Source organism: Tachypleus tridentatus, chromosome 7 (genome assembly GCF_004210375.1).
Source record: "Tachypleus tridentatus isolate NWPU-2018 chromosome 7, ASM421037v1, whole genome shotgun sequence".
Classification (NCBI taxonomy): domain Eukaryota; kingdom Metazoa; phylum Arthropoda; class Merostomata; order Xiphosura; family Limulidae; genus Tachypleus; species Tachypleus tridentatus.
Genome location: NC_134831.1, coordinates 42,678,875 through 42,700,281, shown reverse-complemented (window position 1 = coordinate 42,700,281; position 21,407 = coordinate 42,678,875). Strand labels below are relative to the sequence as shown.

Here is a 21,407-nt window from a genome sequence, read left to right as displayed (position 1 = left end):
CATCAGCGGGCATGTTTTCCCTGCGCATTGTGTTGGAACTACGCAGTCCCCAGGAACACCGCTACTCTGTAGAACCGCTAAGGGGCGAACCTATGCAGGCCTACAGGGGATTCAAGAGCATCTGAAACAAATCAGGTAAGTGAACTGTAAACATTAGTAATGAAAACAAAATTTCGTTCTGTATTCTTGTCTTCTGTGAAACTTTCTTTTTTAAACTGCATGGAACTTCAACCCAAAACAGATTTTTATTTGTTATTTTTTCATATTTATATATCTTTCACTTGTATGTTTTCCATTCAATTAAATTTTTACATGTGTAGAAGAAGGCTATGTTCGTACTCATAACGTATCGCTTATACATCACACTAATGAAGTGAAATACTCTGCTAGAAAATAGCGTTATGTCCTATACCCAACACTGCATTTTACAAAGAAAAATTGAGTACAATCTACCTTGTGGACTTCATGGTACCAGTATGAAAATAACAATAAGGATCTACAACACTTTCCACACAAGAACATGTCTAGAGGATGTTCCTCGGATTTATGTTAGACAAAACTAGTCAAGCAGCTTGATAAAAGTAACGAATATAATTAAAGAAATTGACCTTAAAGTAGAAATGAAATATGTTTATTAGTAGCTACATATGTCACTGTTGTAAAATCTCACAACACTCAGCTGCCTTTACAAACAAAACATTTATTCTAAAAACATTTGAATCTAATAAAGCTTATTCATAACCTACATTATTTTTGATGTTAAAATCCGTTACTTACGACTAAATATTAGCCAAAATAACAGCTTACTATAGCTAAACCAGCCAACAACAGGCAAGAAATAACAGGCTTCATCCAGGATTGCTCATTACTTCCAACAAACATCTAACAAGAGAGACTTACCAACAACAGGAAAAGATATAGCAGGCTTAAACTTGAATTCTTCATTATTTCTAAATTATGAATATAAACTGTAAATAATACTGTTAATTGATAGCGTTACTTAAATAATTAGGAGTAAGGTATATCATATAACGTACGGTATTTACTATTATTCAAATTAAGATATCGAAGAAATTAATGGCGAATCATCGTCCACTAAAGACAGGAGAATTTCAACCTGAATAAATTCAACTGTTTAATGTATATATGACGTCTTCTCTGTCGGTGTTGACCATCATATTTCATTTATTTACCGACTGAGCCGACACATGACAAAGAACAAGCGATTATGAACATGTTGATTCTTACTGTATCTGGCTTTAAACCAAAACTACTGTCATGATTATCATATTCTGCTTATTTTTAGGTTGAGCTGCTACACGATAAAACTAACGTTTAACAAATGTAAAAACTATTGAAAAAGAGAAGTATTTTTTTTTCCTTGATCACCTCTTGTTTAACACCAAATCAACTACCGGAAAAAAAAATTCACTGTGAACAAAACCAACTATAAGAAACATCAAGAAGAAAAGCACTGTAAATTATAACGTAAGCTTATAAAACAATGTAATTAAAGCCAGGAATGAGTGAAAGCAAGTATCCCTGTAACACTATTGTTATAAACATTAATTGAATATCCTGAAGCAATTAATCTGATGACATTTCTGCTCCGGAATGTGGATAGTTGTTGAATAACATTTTAACGTGATACTTTTTACACTTTGTCTCATTTCTTTCTTCAGGTTTCTTATTATTTCTAAGAGATCAAAACGTTTTACGAATTACACTATTTTATTATTCAGGACAAAAGAACAAAAGGATATGTGAGAAATTGATCCACATGTTTATACTAAATGTATGTCAGCATATTCAACTAAAATCGATCATTCTTAACCAATTCACTATTTAGAACTGCATGTGTAGCCCTTTAACGATTATGCGATCCTCGTAGCAGTTAATGACGAAGGCTGGTTTGTTGTACCTATTCGAATGAGACCAAGTAAGTGTATATTTGTTGTTAATCTGATGTTTGTGAGGTTTTCAAATTATATATTTGTATAAGTTGTGAAACCTATACCGTCCTCTAGCTCAACAAACTCGATATCCTGGTGAAAATGTTTCATTAATGATTTATCTTTGCTCCAGTTTCATTTCGACGAGATTAAGTGAGCTTAAGTTGTATATTACCATTTTACATTAAGTGATTTTGTGTACGTTAAGCATCAACAATAATAGTATAACAAATACTGTAAGAATATCTATGATACGTCACCTACGTTTACGGAAAATTATTTAATTGGTTCATCATATATTTATGTCTCGCCGCCTTTCCTTTAGTCTTTTATTTGAAATTCAGGGATGGCTATAAGCAAATACCCCTTTTCTTAAGCTATATGTAAAACTTTTAAAACAACACAAAGTTCCATCTTGTGAAATAGTTTTTCATTAAAGAAAAGAGACTTTCTGAAACATAAACAGCAAGGTTAGCAACGAAACCTGGAATCTATGGTTATGTAACAGAGAAAAATATTATCACATTCTACATTTCATTAGAATTGCACGAATGCATAAGTTAATTATATCTGTTACTTGTATTCCTTACGCTATTGTAACATTAACAAGTACATGTTATTTAAGTTATTCCCTGTAGTATGACAGGTCCTTAAATTTAAATGCCATTAACTTCTATATTTCTGAAACGTTTCAGGTGCTATTCAAAGCAGTAACGTGAACAACAACGCGTTTTTAGAGAATATATGTAGTAATGTTTCTTTGTTTCTTTTTTGAATTTCGCGCAAAGCTACTCGAGGGCTATCTGCGCTAGCCGTCCCTAATTTAGCAGTGTAAGACTACAGAGAAGGCAGTTAGTCATCACCACCCACCGCCAACTCTTCGGCTACTCTTTTACCAACGAATAGTGGGATTGACCGTCACATTATAACGCCTTCACGGCTGAAAAAGCGAGCATGTTTGGTGCAACGGAGATGCGAACCCGCGACCCTCAGATTACGAGTAGCACGCCTTAACCCACCTGGCCATTTCGGGCCATATGTAGTTATGACGAAGTATTGCTAGGATAGTACTACTGCTTGCTTGTCGACTTGTGTGGCTTACTGGACTTACAGAAACAACAACTTTTTTCTGAAAACTATAATTTATGATAAGCTAGTGACGACACAGGAAGATCACCATTGTTTCAACTCTATTCGTTACCTTTTTCTTTTTCTAGTTCTAGTTTAATTCATTCATTTTCCTTTCCATATACACATCTACTGTTTTTTTAACTCTTATCACCAAACACCATTCAGGTCTCTATGTAATTGGACCGTTATGGCCAGATGGTTAGAGCGCTCGACTAGCAACGTAAAGGTCGCGAGTTCGAACCACCGTCACACCAAATATGCTCGCCCTTTCAGCCGTATGGGCATTATAAATTTAGGGCCAATCACACTATTTTAGCTAAAAGAGTAACCCAAAAGTTAGTGGTGGGTGATGATGACTAGCTGCCTTCCCTCTAGTCTTACGCTACTAAATTAGGGGCAGCTAGAGTAGATAGCCCTCATGTAGCTTTGTGCGAAATTCAAAACAAGCAAACACTCTGTAATTTGTTCTGGTATTGCTACAAACATATTGATACGCGAATTTAGCATTTTCGTGTTTTTGATAAATCTGTATTCCATATAAAGGTCTGAAGATGTTAGTTTTCCATGAATTTGCGCAAACTTATCATCTTGTAGTACACTTTCTTTGTACAATGAAAATAATGCTTCTCATAACAATGTAATTATTATTATGATGAGGCAGCGTATAGCTGTTATAACTAACAAGATTTAACTTGCAGCTGTATTTTATTGAAAGACAGAGAGAAATCTTTGCGGATCAAGCAGTTTTAATACGGGACGTACTATTGTAAGTAGCAGACAGTTGGTTCTAAGTACGATACGCATGGTTATAGATAGGAAATATATGGTTGTAAATAGGAGACATGATTTTAAGTAGGCGTTTTTCATTCATAAATTTTAATATTAAATACAGTATTTTCATTGTTTCCTATTACAATAACTAAGGAAGGCTTCTTTAGTAAATAACTGAAACCGATTAAACTAATTAATACTTGTCATAAGACATTGTTTTAGGCCTATTGTATAATTAACTCTAGATTCATATTCAATCCCTAAGAGTTCATCAAGAGTGTATAATAGTATCTCAAACACACTATGTTTACCATTTGAAATAGCAATATATACTCTTCTACTTCTAAGGAAACAAATAAATAATGTAATGACAAAATATTTTATAAGCCTAATGTATGAAAAGTGTAATTAATCATAATCAAGCTCTGCCAGCTTAGAAAAAATATTTACACCGTAACATTTATTGTTGAAACTCATACAGTTTAATTAAAATAACCTTTACTATATTCCACAAGGAAGTGGTAACTAAGTTATATATTCTTCAAACTGTATTTGTGAGCAGATATGGAGTATTCTAAAGATGAGTCAAGTAAACAATGAGAAGTTTGTGGAGCTAACGTGTGGAAATGTAGTGAATGATTTGTTCCAGGTAGAATGAAAGAAAAAAGAAATAAAAACCTCAGTGCAAGGAAGGTCAAGAACAGTGACTTTTTTAACTGAAGAAAAATAATGAATGACAAACTGGTTAATATTTAAGCATTTAAGCACTACTTTATTGTTGTGTTAGAGTTAAAATAAGCGAATATATTGTATTTAACTTCGAGTAAACGTATTTATTAAACTAAAACGAAAATAGAAGTTGAATTGTTAATAAAAGAATAAGTAAACATGATAATTTTTTTTATCGAAACTTAAACAAGGTTGAGACTTCGCTAGCGAGACTTAGCTTTCTTTAACAGGTGTTTGAAAACGTCAAAGCTGCTCCTATGATACGTATTCACATTATGGCTGACCAATAATAAAGTTGGATCAATGGTATTTACAGAATCTCTGCTTCTTTTAACAGATGCAGAGTTACCTCAGATGAAATAATGTGTGAAATAATAGTCCGTGAAACAGTTGATAATGTTCTTAGAGAATCTTGTTATAATCCTTATGTTTGAAGTTCATCATATAACTTCTACTAAATTTGCTCTGTTCCAAACTTTAATTTAATAAAAATAATATGATATGAAGTGCACACTGTAAAAGACTGAAAATGTAGTATCTGTATACCATAAACAAATTGTGGTTAAAACACTTAGTTAAATCAAACACTTTTATCAAACAGACATCCCTACAACTGACCTAAATGAAACACGTCACACTTTATGTCAGTTCAGGACACGAGCTTCAAAGTAAAGATTACACTGTTCATTTTAAGCATAATGTGATGTGATGCTTTACAAGTCTCGCGTTGTCACTGACTTTTATATAGATGGAGAAAAAAAAAACATGAACACAACTTTCACTTCATCTGTAAATTCATCAATAACTTTACTCTCAAATGATATTTTTACGTTTCCTTATTCATTCTGATGACCAAGTGAAACTGTCGTTAATCCAACGCTCAGTGTAAAATAGGAAACGTGATAATTACTCATAACGAACAGCATTACACATGTGATTGTTTGTCCTCATACAAGAAAATATAGTTATAAGTAGGAGGCATGGTTCTAAGTAGACCACAAATGGCTGTAAGTACAATTACGTTGCTGTTATTGACCTGTTTGCAGAATGTATGATAATGCAGCAATATTCCCAAAGTGGAAAAGTTATTACCTGCTAAAGAATTGAAAACTGAGATTAATAAAATAACAGTTTTCTGGGCTGTGTATTTATGCAAAAATTGCATAAAATAGACGACATAAAAATTTTAGAAAGTTCCTTAATTCACATAAGAAGGTAAAAAATGTATAGTATGTCCACATTCCACACTTTTCATTCCTTCTCTGTTTGAAGTTCGTCCTCAAGCTGACGTCTCCAGCAGGGACAGCGGTAAGTCTACGAACTTACAGCGCTAACATTAGGGGTTCGACTCCCCTCGGTGAACACAGCAGAGTTCAATGTGACTTTGCTATAAAACACACACATAATCTTCAATCTGGCAATTACATTTAACTTTAAACAATTAACATTAAATTCATGAACTGGTATGAACACAAAGTGCGTTAACTTCCCCATTCCTAAAATACTTCTGTAGATCAGCATAAGATTTACAGACTTACAATGTTAAAATACAAGATTAAATTCCCTCACAGTGGACGCGAAAAACACCCTCAACATATCATTGCGCTAAAACAAACAAATAACTTTAATATACAGTTAAAACAAAAGTTTTATATCTATATAATTATAAAAACTAAACTGAACCAACAACTTCCACTTAAAAAATACACTCTATATCTACAATGTTTAGATCTCATCTACGTCGTCTGCAGGAGAAGAAACCGTTGACGGCTTGAATTAAGTTTTTAAAATTATATAAATATGAAGAGTTGATTTTAAAGATTTATTAAATTTTAAACAATACACAAGTATCGATTATTCATATTTAAATAAATAAATGTTCCTATGAATCTGCTTGCTATACAGACAATAAAATCCTTTAACAGAGAACAACACTCAAATACAACAACAACCTTTTAAGTACAGTTACAAATACAAAACAACCCATGATGAAATAAAAAACACTGAAAATACATTACTCGAAAACACTTAGTCAATAAAGTAATAACTTAAACACAGAGAAATCCTTTTATCAGTATAAGTTATGTATTAGGTTGTCCAGAAATAAATGTCGAAATTCTCACGATAACATTTAGAAGCTGAATATTAAGTAACTTATTTTTGGTTGGTTGGTTTACTCCAACGTTTGTCGCTTACAAGGTGTCTTAATTGTCTGCTGTTTCAACTCTACTCAGAGTAAGTTTCGCAATCCCCAAATCACCATGAACAAGTTGGACTTTTGTCTGATTTTCCTCTACGATTTCAAACTTGGATGAAAATCTACCGAAACTACACGGAACATCAACAAGGTATTCGACCATAGATCTATTACTGAACATACAGGTTTCGATATGGTGATGAAAATCTTGAAGACCAGGTAGGTCGTGAAAAGAAGCCATCCTTAGGTGAAAACATATTAAGGGCAGCAGTTGAGACAGACCCTCGCACAACAGTACGTGAGCTAGCAAAAAAGCTAGGCACAAGCAAATTAAGCATTGACAACCACCTGAGTGTGATTGGAAAGACGAAAAGTTGGATAAACGGGTTCCGAATGAACTGAAAATCGGCGTTATGAGACCTGTCAAGAATAACGCTCCAAAAATTGAAAGAATTGGAAGTTGAACTTCTGCCTCGTCCAGCTTATTCCCTAGGCCTTTCCCCTACAGATTTTCATTTTTTCAAGCACTTTTACAACTTTTTGAACAATAAACGCTTTAAAAACCAGACAGCTGCAGAAGAAGCTTTCAAGGGGTCATTCATTATAGAAACTGTGATTTCTACAGCAGGGGCATAAATAGCATCGTCACACGTTGGCAAAAATGAATTGAAGCAAACGGTGCTTACTTTGATTAAAGCATGTTTCACAACATTGGTTTATACTTTTCCAAACTTCACAGTTCAAAAACGATATTTATTTCTGAACAACCTAATAATAAAATATTTCCTTTGACTTAAAAGACTTTTATACATAAAATGCTTTTTAACAAAAAATAAATACATAAAATAATATTTAAGTATGTAATATAAGTATATACACACATATAAGAAATACGTTTTAACAACAACATGTGATCAATAACAAAAATTCACAAGAATGTAACAAAAGTTATTTACCCTCTTTAGAAAAGGTAGTTTAATAAACTACATTTAAAACGGATAAACAAAATGAAAAAACTAAACAAAGTAAATCTTACCTACTCTCTATAAAAAGCAAAATAAAAATAAAAACCTTTTCTATTTTAGTAATCATACACAATGGAGGAAACTTTTGTTTCTATAGAAAGTAGTATGTAATACATACTTTGTAATGTATATGACACACACTTACACATAAACACTTTTAAATAATGATATGAAAGTAATGTGTAATACAATTTGGAATTTCGAGAATTTCGAGTCAGAGAGTAGTTTGAAGGCTTGGATCCTACAAGTTTGAAAGAGTATTTCTTTGGTGATGGTACTGCTTCCTTACCTTTGACATTCATAGAACCTACCGATGCCACTGGAGACCGTAGAACCTCTGTAGGTTGTAAGGCCAACCCGTTGATTGCAATAGCAAACTTTCCTATATCTGATGCATTACCCAGCAATACAGTTTCATTACTGGGCCCAGCCAGAGCAAATGTCAGGCTGTTTTCCAGGTTCCAAAGTTTAGCAGTGTCGTCATCTCCAATACTGAAAGTGAAAGTTTTGGGCATCTTGGAGATAACCAAGTTTTTAAAGTCAATCAAGAGTTTTTAGCTATAAAAAAGGTTTCACTAAAATTGTTTCACAGCAAATTCAGGCAAGCTTACCCTGCTTTCTGAGCTGTCAGATGAGTTTTAAACCTTTAGCTAATATCTCCAGTTAGACAAGCTGTTGTTATACTCTACATTAACCTTCTTATTCTAGTTACTGTTGAACTAATAGTTACTGTACATTGCAGAATACACAGTGCTTCATGGAATCACTTGACAGTTTGAAAAACATAGGTTGTAAAACTCTTTAAGGCTTTTGTTTCTCAACCAAACAAACATCATAACTGTTTTGATCAATCAGACTCATCCATATTGATGAAATCTGTTTTTTATCTCTAACACTAGTAGTTCCTCCTTAGGCTCATCATGAAGAGCCAAATAAGTACTTTTAGTTCCATTTTTCCTCATCAGGTGAATAACAAGGATTTAAGATAGCATCCTCATCCTCCTCTGACTAGTCACTCTTAACTTCAGACTTCTGGTCCAGTCAGTGTACAATAGTTTATCTGGGAAGCAGCTTATCAGTATTTCACACATTAAAATGTGCTTTCAAATCTATTGTATGTCATACATTAACTGCACCAATCTACAAGATTGTGAGATACACACCGTGCCATCCAGTTCTAAGTGTCTTTTTTGCTACAACAACCAGACCCAGCTCATACATTTACTGTCATGTTGTAACACTTTTATCATTGACTGGCTTTTCACAGTTATTTTTTGGGCATACTTGTAGATCTTAATCACTTCAATTATTACTGTGGACGTTGTGGGATGTTTTCTCGTGGATGAGGACCTTACATGGTGTCAACAGGTGTTGCATTTTCCACTTAATTATGAACATATTTGACAAATATCCTGTGCATTTATACTCAATTAATCTATATCTCATTATCATGTATAGCACGTTTTCATCCCAGTCAGGCTGACCAGTAAAAAAGGCTTGTCAAGAATCTATCTATTAGTCGATATCACCAGTTCTTCCAATCCATCAGACTAAAGATTATAAAGGTGAAATACCTTTTCCACACTTAACACTTTGTACTTTATGCACAAAATAATTAGCTATTAAAACTTGCTCTTAATCCGTGTAAACATGTGAATCCTTTTTAGCGCTCCAAACCATGTTATCATATGCTTCAGCAACACATTAGTGATGAATGGTGCAAATGTGTTTAATAATGGTTAATCCATGACAAAGCTTCATGATGTAGTCGATGGTAATGAGTTTGTATTGATGACTTCTGGAAGTAGAAGACCCTCAGTATCCATGGCTATCTCTTTAAAGGAAACCCAATATTGGGATTTATTCTATCGTAGTAGTTTTTCCTCTGGGCAGCATACATCACACATTGTTCATATCAGTACCAAACGTCTAGATAATTTGACCATAAGAACTGTCACCTAATGTTAAAAAATATATGTAGGTGCTCTTCTGTTTTGTATTAGGCAAAGTAGGAAGAATTTCTTGCCATAGAGCTCTGGAGACCACTAGCTGCAGCATAGTTGGCAAACCAATACTTAATTATTTATAATGATGGTACAACACAATTGCTCCACTCGTAACTGACCATACAAATGCTACAGGTTACATGCATTCAAGTTATTATCCTCTACTAGCGATAGTAGAGTGTTATCTTGCTACACAGCAATGATCACCAATGTTACCTGAAATACTTTAGTTGCTCTTTCCATAGGTCCTGATAGAGTAATCACGGTATTCACCAATTAACAAAATGTTCTATAACATAATGTGTTTTTTATGACGGATATGACAATGATATCAACCCCCACATGTTGTATAGAATCAGGATAGTCCATTACAAGGCTTCACTGTGCAACAACGTAGTCTGTGTTTCCATGCTGAGAGCCAGGAGGTGCATTTTAACAGAATCATATTATCCAGCATGCTGTCATCCCTTATACATTTTTAAAGTTCATTAGCCTGTTTCACCGAAGCATGGTCTGCCTGAATTGAGAACCACATACCATGCAAGTAATGACAAAAGTACATCAAAAAGACTACAAATCCAAATTGTTATTTCTCTGTCAAAGAACCGCTAAGTATAATAACCTTTATCATGTCATATCATATCATGTTATCTCACAACGAAATCATTGATCACTGCTAGCTTTCTATTAGAAACAACTGTCTATTGTGATACGTAAAGAATACTTGATAACAGTATTTATTTTAAATAATGCCTATTTATTTCCACTGTAAATCTCTGTTCAATTTCACACGAAATCATTAATGAGGTAATACAGAAGTATTTTTGCCGTAGATACCTTGAAGAATCTCCCGATACCAAGAAAAACTCTCACATGATTATTACGGTAAATCTGTTTTATCTGAAATTACCTTATAATAGATAGGTATGAAAACATTTTGGTGCTGTGAGTACAAGATAATTTATTATGCAGCTGCCTGTGTTTTATCTGAATTGTGCATTGCCCTAACTTACATTCATGTGTGTCTAAGTTACAAAAGCCTCTTTTGTATAGACATGGCATCTATCAAAGTTAAAAGTAGTTATGAACAAGAAGATGAATTGGTCCCTAAAGTGATACAGTGGTCCAAAAGAATTTTCAGTTCCAGAAGAACTCATAATTCTCCTTTCCTAGATTAAGGGTCAATTACTAGTTCAAATGTCAGGGTCTCTGAATATTTTTGTTACTCTGTATGCGCACACATTGTCGACGTACTCTTATAGAAGTTTTAACCGATAATTCTTAGGAGAAATGCATGGGACTAAAACCCAAGCCTCTGTGAATAATGCAATGCAAATTATGCTCCCTTCCAGCTTAATGGACCATTATATAATCATTTCAGGCAAGAATCGTCTGAAATGAACAGGTGAGGGGAAAAAATGCAATCTTAGCTAGAGTGGCAAACCAACAGTTTTAATGTAGCGTTATTCATCATAAGTTAAGGTGGTTTACTTATTATGAATTTAACAGAACCAAACGGGTTTGGCAAACCTTACTTTGCAAGATAGTCACTCGAGCTACATTTTAGAGATATTACTAGAATGCTCGGTGATATTTAATCACTTATCATAAGGTATAATATTCATATGGGTGAAATATCAGTGGGTTAAAGGGCATTGCAACCCCTTCTTTGTGAGTTTTCGAGTGATTTCATAAAATAAAACATCATCCATCATTTCAAGACAATCACTTGCTTAACCTAGACAAGTGGAAACGTTCTAAGCGATATACTACGCGATCCTCACTAGTGCACTTCACTTTATATATATTCTTTCTCTATGTGCAGTGAAAGAGCTGTACTCTCTCCAAAAGTATATAGAGATGTATACAACAATAACACCACAAATATGAATTCCTGCTGATAAAAAAATTGTAGCTGAAATATCTTAATTTAGTTTAATTCTGTCAGTAATTATTTATGTCGTGAACCTGGAAACATTACCCTGTGAGTTTTGTAGCTTCCAGATTGCAGAACATTAAGAGACCATTGCTGAAATATAATTCTGGGAAAGGAAATTCGTGATAGCTACTGAAGTTAATTGTGGTTGTTCCAGAGGAAATCTGATATAACCTACTTGTGTACATAACAATATGTTATGATGATATGTGTATATAACAACTTCCATGTGTGGTTTGTTCACGTATGCATTTGTTTTATGTAAAATCATTTATGAGTATTGTATAACAAAAATATATCAGTTCACAGAACACCACTACTAAACAACATGCAAATTGAAATCAAGATTTTGTGTCATGAAGTTAACCAAGAATACTGACATAAAACAGTATTACTGGAAGATAAAATATGCCTGTTATTTTTATTAATTCTAGAGAGAGTTTTGTTCTCAAAGTATTTATGAAAGGAAGAGTATTTAGGAAAGCCTAACTATGTCTGGAATTAAAAAATATATATATTACCTACTGTTTTTTGTAAGAGTTGTGCAAAATATAATCGAGTATATTGAATCAAAATATCTATGAGTAGATTAAAATTATCAAGAGTAAAACAATTCACAAAATGTAGATTTGATATCATATCATGTGTAAATTTGGTATATCCTGTGTTTTATTTGACTGTAACGGAACATTTACCGTCATGCAGATAGAAAAAATTCCGAGCAAGAAACTATTAATTCTCCAAGTCAGAAATTAGGGGTTAATGTCCATTAACGTGGTTCAGCTCATATTTATGCAGCCTTGACCATCATTGGTTCTCTTCTGGAACCTGGGACTCTCTTTCAGTTACAATCGAACAGCAGTGGAAGAAACTGGATTGAGCCAGAAGGTAAGCTGTGTTAACTCTTGCCATGGGAATGGTAACAGTAGGCATTACAGTTATATATATATCTATATATACCCGTCAAGCAGATGCCCAATGAAATATAGTAGCCCAAGCCATTAACAGTGTTAAATATACATGTTCTATAAGTGAAAGCATACAAATCGTGCATAAATGTTGCTTTTCCAAGATGATAGTTTATTACTATGAGCCTAAGATGCAAGTTTAGATTTGGGCATATTTGTTACATCCGTGTTGACGAGAAAACCCACTTGTAGGGAAAAATATACATGTAAAAAATGGCTGGTATGGATAGAAAAAACTCTATGTAGAGGAGCGAACAACGTTTCGACCTTCTTCGGTCATCGTCAGGTTCACGACACACGGTGTCATATATCACTGTGTTATCACAATTTTTAGTTAAAAAAACATTTAAACCAATATCAAACATTATAAAAATTGTGATTTCTACTTTATTTTAAACTAATAATATGAAAATAAGACAATTTATATGAGGCTACGTTTTGGACTGGCTAAGAACTAAGCAGGACAAGTAAATTTGGTTTGTTACCTGTCCTATGGACAGCAAGGTGAAAACGCTAATATCAATCCCTAAGGTGTAAAGTTTTCCCAAAAACAACTTAATATTCATTTACAAGGTTTCAGTTGTCATGAAAATGAATATGAAACTTTAAGATGGAAAGAAGTTATTTTATTCTACATTAAAATTATCTTTCACTCAGAGTCACTCAAAAAAGGCTTCATAAATTTCTAGACAAACCCTTCGTAACAGTACTTTATTAAAAATTCAGGTGTTTTGTGTACAAAATATCTAAAATATTTACTGTAAGCTTGAAAAAGTTTATGACAATACACTTAGTGCATTCAGAGATATGTATGGCTTGAATGGGTAATGAAGAATACTTTATTATCAATGTGCAACATTTCGACAAGATTATGTCATCATCAGATACAAACTGTTTATAATACACTTATTTAATAAGTTTTATACAGTTTGTATTTTATAACCTATCATTACCTTTATATTTAAATTCAGACACAATTTGTGCAAACAAAAGAAAGGAAAAGCAATTGGTGACAGAGTAGCAGTCACATTTGCAATAATATTTATGCATACATTAGAAAGCAAAGCCATTAACAAATATAGAAACAAAATAGATTTAATTATAAAAATGTGATACAGGTACATCATTGACATATTTGGTATATGGGATCATGGAAAATAAACACAACAGCAGGTTTACTACTTTCTTGGCAACTTTAACCTACCTAAAACCACTCAATGCAGAAGAAAACTTAACATTCTTAGAAACAATCATAAAAGTTCAAGATAGACAAATATTGAGCTCCTTACATAACAAAGAATGTGAGAAGCTGATATTTTTCCATAACTAATCACACCAACCAGAATGAGACAAAAGAGAAACAATAACAGGAGAACTAAAGAGAATAAATAGAAACTGTTTCACACCAAATGTTTTTTTTTTTTATTTTAGGAGTGTTATGGTATACAGAAAAAATCACCTCTTAGTCCTTGTTATTTATTACTATTCTGTTACTGACAGAATTCTCCCTGGATTTATGATCAAGCAAATCCACTGCTGAGTATATCCTTGGTGATCTTTTAGAAAAGGTCTCAATGGAAACCCTGAGAACTTCAGCAGATTGACTTTTCATTGTAAAATTCATCTCTAAAATTACCCTGTTGGCCATTCTCTCAACAAAATTCTTCGTAAGATTATCATGGTGGTTGATCTTTGGCTTAGACTGCCTATCCTCCTAAATTCTGTAAACCACATCACTTTTTTCTTTTTTTTTTAGTATAACATGTAGCTTTTACTATCATCTGCTTAACTCTGGAATTCCTTTTTTGTAATGGCAATTGTACAACCATACCATGACACCTTGATGAAATCTAGTCTTATCAGCATTGACATTACAGTGACTTTTCATTTTACTGCCAACTTATTTAAATCTCTCCTAAGTAAAGTTATTTATAACATCAGTGGTTCTCCTTAGCTCTCTATACAGTCTGCGTAAGGCTGCTGAGTACTTGTTCTCTGGATGTGACATTAGAATGTCCAATAGAATTTTGTAGCTTCTATATGATAGCTCATAATTAGCAGTGAAAAACCTTGACCCCATATTTTTCTTATGTTCATTCACACATTAAAAGTGTACTGTTGTAGTTATTCAATATACCAACAGAATATGGATGAAGTTGTTGCTCATGGTCTTTTTGATTTCAAGGACCTGATACATCTCGGCAAACAAGCCTCATTCAGAATTTGGATTTTAATCTGAGTGAAATTCCAAATTTACCCCTCTTCTTGAAAAATATTGTTGGCTAGTTTTTTTACTGAAATTGTTACTAACTTGTTAAAAACATATGCTACTGGCAAGTCAATTAAATTGTTCATTCCAATAAAAATGTATTTAGTTTCACTGTTGCTCTGTAGTAGATGGTCAAGCATGTCAACAGAAACTTTGTCAAGTGGTGTTCCAACACAATATTGCTGTAGCTACTAGTGTAAATCTTTAATTATAATTTTAAAAGCTAAGCTACATAAAAGCTTATAAAACCTAAGCTACACATCCAACTATTGGATAGTTGTGGAGTTGCTAATGCACTTCTGATTGTAACGAATGTTTGATGAAGTACTAATTGATGTGGTAATTTCCCTCCTCTTAAATTTTCCCACTTTTAGCATAACAAATCATTTCATAGGCATAATGAATCTCAATGTACTCAGTGTTTTGTTTTGGAGGTTTATAGAATGGCTGTTTGCCATAAGGGTTCCTATGCACTCTTTGTTATCTTCTGAATAATTTGTTTCAAACTGGTATCTTTTTACCTGTGCAACTTCAGTTTAGTATTGGATCAGTAATTATTTGTGGGTGTCATGTCTTACATTGTTTTATTTGTTCTTTAGGTTGATCATATTTAGTCTCTTTCTCTTTTCTCTTGATTAACTGTCAGAACATCTAACTTACAAATAATTGTTGAGTTTTCTCATTAATCGTCTGAGTAGTTCAATGAGCCCAGTAAATATATATGAATCACTTTTCTGACACTGAACGCAAAATTCACTAAGCATTCTCTTCAATTTTCATTCAGTCTTCACAAACTGACTACTCTCATTTATAAGCTATTTTCGTTTCCCCAAATTCTATAAGACTTCTGGATTATTAGATTCTCAAAATTTCTATTTATTCTAGAACAACTTTGTAGATACAGTGTTTTCACTATAATTAGCATTTACTCTAGCATACCACTTGATTTTGAAATTAAAAACATTGCTTCCAACAGTGACTTTTAATTACTATCTTTTTTTATGTTTTTAATAGATTTACGTATGTATAGAGAAATGAAACAGACAATTAGAACAAATTTAGACCGCAATTTTATATTGGTTAAATAAATTAGTGTTTGTTTTTTTTAATTTCGCCCAAAGCTACACGAGGGCTATCTGCGCTAGCCGTCCTAATTTAGCAGTGTAAGACTAGAGGGAAGGCAGTTAGTCATCACCACCCAGAGCTAACTCTTCGGCTACTCTTTTACCAACAAATAGTGGGATTGACCGTCCTTTGTAACACCCCCACGGCTGAAAGGACGAGCATTTTTTGTGTGTCGGGAATTCGAACCTTCAACCCTCAGATTAAAACTCGAGTGCCTTAATCACCTGGCTATGCCGGGCCTTAAATAAAATAGTAAAAATATAGAGCAAGGAAGAGAACATTTTACAAATTGTGAAGCTACGAAATGAAATACGTAAAATTAGCGCCCGATATAATAAAATATTTTAACCGCATATTTTCAATACTTTTCAAGAAGTTTAACTGATTTTAATGCTTGAAAGTTCATCGTTAAAGAAAAATACTTTCTCACTGGTAAGAAGATTAATTTTTATTTACATACTAGAGGAACTGAGCACCAGCCAAATCACGGGTTCTCCTTCACCCAGTATGAAGTTTTGTCGTACATATCGCAGTCCATGTAGTGAGAAACCATCCCTAGTTCTCAATCATCAACCACAGGAAGACAGTCAACAAGCAGCAGAAATGTGCATTATTTTCCTTTTGAATGTGTTTATTATTAATTATAATTATGATTGTTTAACTTCTTTCATATCAGACCGAAAAGTTTTAGTATAGAAAAAGTTGGAAAAGGAACTTTCACTGTGAAAATCTTAACTAAGCTATTTATCGAATTCATTTTGAGTTAAAGGAGTAATGACCAGAAATGTTTGAAATATAAAACTTCTTTCATCAGAAACGCAGAAAATAATGTCAAAAGGATCTATTTATACAGCAGAATCATACCCAGCTTAATCGTGCCTAAATACACGTCAGTTTTTGTAATTAGAAAAATACACATGTTCGGAAATCTTTCTTCGTAGATGCCTTATCGTTAAAGTGATATCGTCTTTAGCTCGTAAAGAACAGGTATATTTTCAGACACTTGGAATTTTATTGTTTGTTTATTTCTGAATTTCGCGCAAAGTTACACGAGGTCTATTTGCGCTAGCCGTACCTAATTTATCAGTTTAAGACAAGAGGGAAAGCAGTTAGTGATCACCACCCACCGCCAACTCTTGGGCTACTCTTTTAACAACAAATAGTGGAAATGATTGTCACATTATAACGCTCCCAAGGCTGAAAGGGCGGGCATGTTTGGTACAACGGGGATTCGAACCCGTGAATCTTAGATTACGAATCAAACGCCTTAACACAGCTGGCCATGCCGGGCCCAGGATTTTTAAAACTGTCTTTAAATCGGAAGAAACTCTGAAAACAAAAACAAAAAATTGTTGAAATACGCCTTACGTGTAGTTGAGGACAAACAGTACTGAGCAATTTGGAAATTTATAAAAACTTATAAACTTTGCAAACAAGCAAAAGCTTGATATTAATAGAAAATAGTTCACATTGCCTTTAACGTTATTGTCCATAAAATTATGTGGAACCTCTCCCCCTTTTTTATCATGATTCCCGGAAAGGGAGTCAAAACTGTCTGAATGGTTCACCTGTTTTAACCATTACCATCACTATACAGTAGTGTATTGTCTGTCATTCAGTCAGTCTACACTAAAATGACGTCATCTAAGGGACGGTTAACTTTGCAATTTGTACCGTCGTGACGTCAGTAAAATGTGTGCATGTTATGAAACACGAGAAGAATTATACACACTTTTTAGATTACAACACAGCATGACATATTTACTTTAAAAACAAAATAAAAATATTTGTTACTCATAAATTTGGTTTTATTCTTGAAACGGAACACCTTTGAGAACCCTATGGATATACATCTATAATGTTTAACATTGTTAACTAGTTGTTGCTTAAGTTTGAACGAAAATAAAATTGTGTTTAAATGATACAGGTATAAAATTTGTAGTGTAATAAAGACCCGTAAAAGTATATCTGCAAAAGCATCTAACATGTTATTAGATAAAATTTGTTAAGCAATAATACCTAAAATGAAAGATTGTGTTCATTTACAAATCTAGCAGAAAATTCGTTATTATTAAGACGTACTAAAAAGAAATCACTTGTTCATTGTTATTCAACAAGACAAACATATCAACAACATACCTAGTGTGGCAAATAGGCTTGAACTAACAAGAACGATTATTGAGAACCCTATGGATATACATCTATAATGTTTAACATTATTAACTAGTTGTTGCTTAAGTTTGAACGAAAATAAAATTGTGTTTAAATGATACAGGTATAAAATTTGTAGTGTAATAAAGACCCGTAAAAGTATATCTGCAAAAGCATCTAACATGTTATTAGATAAAATTTGTTAAGCAATAATACCTAAAATGAAAGATTGTGTTCATTTACAAATCTAGCAGAAAATTCGTTATTATTAAGACGTACTAAAAAGGAATCACTTGTTCATTGTTATTCAACAAGACAAACATATCAACAACATACCTAGTGTGGCAAATAGGCTTGAACTAACAAGAACGATTATTCAACTACTGTTCTTCATAACTTTTGAAGAAGTTTGTTAATAAAAGGACAAAACAAGAACCCATTGCTACCCATTTACATGGTCATAAATTTCAATATTAAAAATTAATCCGTTGTATCAAATTCCTTTTTTTTTTAATTTAAACTTTCTAATCCTTTTCACGTTGTCCTGATTATAATATACTAAGTTTATGGTCAAATCAATAGTTTCATTGAGCGAACACAACATTAACACTTGTCATAAAAATATGACAATACTGTGGTTTGGTTAGAAAAAGTGAAACTCTCTTAAATGATCAATTCAGAAGAAGTAAATTCCGAAAGAAATAATTTAAAGAAAAACATCCAACTTACGACTGTAACTTCCAATAGCAGAAAGACTAGGCCTAAGGGAACGTTAGTTTTATGTAATTTTTAGTAATCTATGAAGAATATCTCGATGAAAATCAACAGCTATAAGTAATTGGAAACAGTATATGAAATATGTTGTTTTTTTTATTTTAAGCGAAAATCTTTGAAGTTTAAGTTCTGTATTAAAGGTAAGATCTTGTCAGAGTTTTTTCTAACTTATTTTAATTTGTCAGTACGAACTGAACTTGGTTTATATAATTAACATTGTTAAGTATGACTACTGTATTTCCTTTATCGGACTTACGTATAATAACAGACTAATAAATGCAAACGCTAGAGAGATTGATCGCATTTCGTAAACGTTAAATAAAAATTTAATTTACGATGGTTATATTTATGGAAAATGTCTAGTTTAAAGCTACTAGTTTGTTCAAATATAATCAAAGAATATATCACTTTTAACCCAGATAGATTAACAGTTTTTTAAAGGAACCATGAATTTCACTAAATTCAGTTTTGTAGGTGGCAAAAAGCTTAAGAACGGGATAACTGGGGAACCTCTGCTTAAGAGTCAATTTGAGTGTGTTGATTGCAAATCTGAAGTCGGTTTTGTCTGCAAGCTACAGATTTTATGCAATTTGACATTTTTTTTTCGTTATTATAGGAAATTATAGGAATAGCTTATCAATTTGTTTGTGTATTTTATTCAGGTAGGAATTTGCGTTTGTAACTTTTGCGTTTGTACACTTCATCTGGACAATCTCGTTTAATACTCCAGCAGTAGTCAGCCATCATACTTTTGTCCCAGCGCCCTTGGTAGCGTTCTTCCATGACCTTTAGGTCTTGGTGGAATCGTTCTCCTTGTTCGTCACTCACAGCCCCAGGTTGTCAGGGGAACTTATCAAGGTGACTGTTCAAAAATGAAGCTTGATGCTCATGTTGCACCCGAGATCAAGAAGCATTCTGTTCACAAGTTCATTGTAGTTCATAGGATAACCATGCTGCCTTTTCTAAAGCGGTCATTTAGCAACAAACTGATCATCACGAATTAGGGTTCGAATCTGTGGGCCATCAAACACGCCAGCTTTGATCTTCTCAAATGATAACCCTGGTAAAGCTGTGATGATGTGTTGGAAACATTCACCTTCGGTTTCCAGTGCCTTGACAAATTGCTTCATCAAACCTAATTTGATGTGAAGAGAAGGAAAGATGATCTTATCTCTGCTTACAATTGGGTCTTGTATGATATTTGGCATACCTGCTTCAAGGGTGTCACGAATAGGCCAGTCTTTCTGGACCCAATGTCTGTCTCGTGCTCGGCTGTCCCACATACAGAGGAAACATGGAAACTTGGTGAAACCTTTCTGTTGTCCAAGAAGAAAGTTGACCATCTTTAAGTCTACACAAATGATCCAATTGTGCTCATGATATTTTAATAAGTCCATGACCATTCTCATATCATCATAGTCTTCCCGCAAATGCACTGAGTGACCGACAGGTACTGCTCCATAAACATTCCATTATGTAAAAGAACACACTGAGACTGGTTTTGTGATAATGCTGTCAGGATTGAGTAAGAAACCAGTTCTGTAGTTGAATTTGCCAAGAAAATTTTATTTTCTTAGGTGCTTAAGAATTATCCTTTCCATAATTTTATTGCTCTACATTTCAAGGAAACCGAAGATGTGTGTGTGTAATCTAGCCATCTAAAAAGCTCCTTACATTTATTAAAATAAACATGCAGATTATTATAGAGAACTTCACGCATTCGTAACTCTTTTTGTATTGAGCTTTTTTGAAAACTATGCTTGAATGTAAACTTTGTTCGCAAGTTTAATCTTTAGAAAATTGAGTAAAAATTGTAAGTTTCACAATTCTCCAGAAAAATCAAATTTAACGAACACTTTTAATTTTTTTTTTTGCATTTTCTAAAACCCTTCAGGCTAATGTTGCCATAACATATTTTTTTTAAACAGAAACAGTAAAAGAAATATATTTATGCAATCTGAAGGTACTAATAAAGAGAACCGGTAAATATAGAATAGTTTACACAATGAGGCAAAAACAAATTCATCAGTGTAAAAGAAACTTAAATATCAAGGCACTAAATAATTTTTTTTCGATTACTGTACTCATACCGAAGGCTTGAAAGATATAAAAAGGCTTTGAAGACATGTTATTGAAACTAAAGAGAAAACTCATGGAAATAAAGACGTAGTATTGAAAATGTTAAAGTAACTACACAGTGATATAGATAATCTTATGTTACAGTACAAAAATCATCTATATATATAATAGCGAAATGTCTGTCATACTCTTTAACTCCTGAGCGGTTAATCGTAGAAAAAATATATGATGTATCAAATTGCTTCTTTTCAATAACACATTACAGAAAAATTATTAGTTTTTCAACTTTTATAA

At 33.0% G+C, this 21,407-nt stretch overlaps 1 long non-coding RNA gene across 3 annotated transcripts; it reads left to right on the top strand.

Moving 5' to 3' along the window:
* Nucleotides 1-37: 37 nt before the first annotated feature.
* LOC143255531 (uncharacterized) lies at nt 38-19,510 on the top strand. Of its 3 annotated transcripts, XR_013030689.1 has the most exons (5): nt 38-135; nt 1,850-1,939; nt 9,264-9,370; nt 12,453-12,635; nt 16,573-19,510. It is a non-coding gene; the product is annotated as an uncharacterized LOC143255531 (long non-coding RNA). The 3 variants fall into 3 exon arrangements; XR_013030690.1 differs by lacking the exon at nt 1,850-1,939; XR_013030691.1 differs by lacking the exon at nt 9,264-9,370.
* Nucleotides 19,511-21,407: the final 1,897 nt, after the last annotated feature.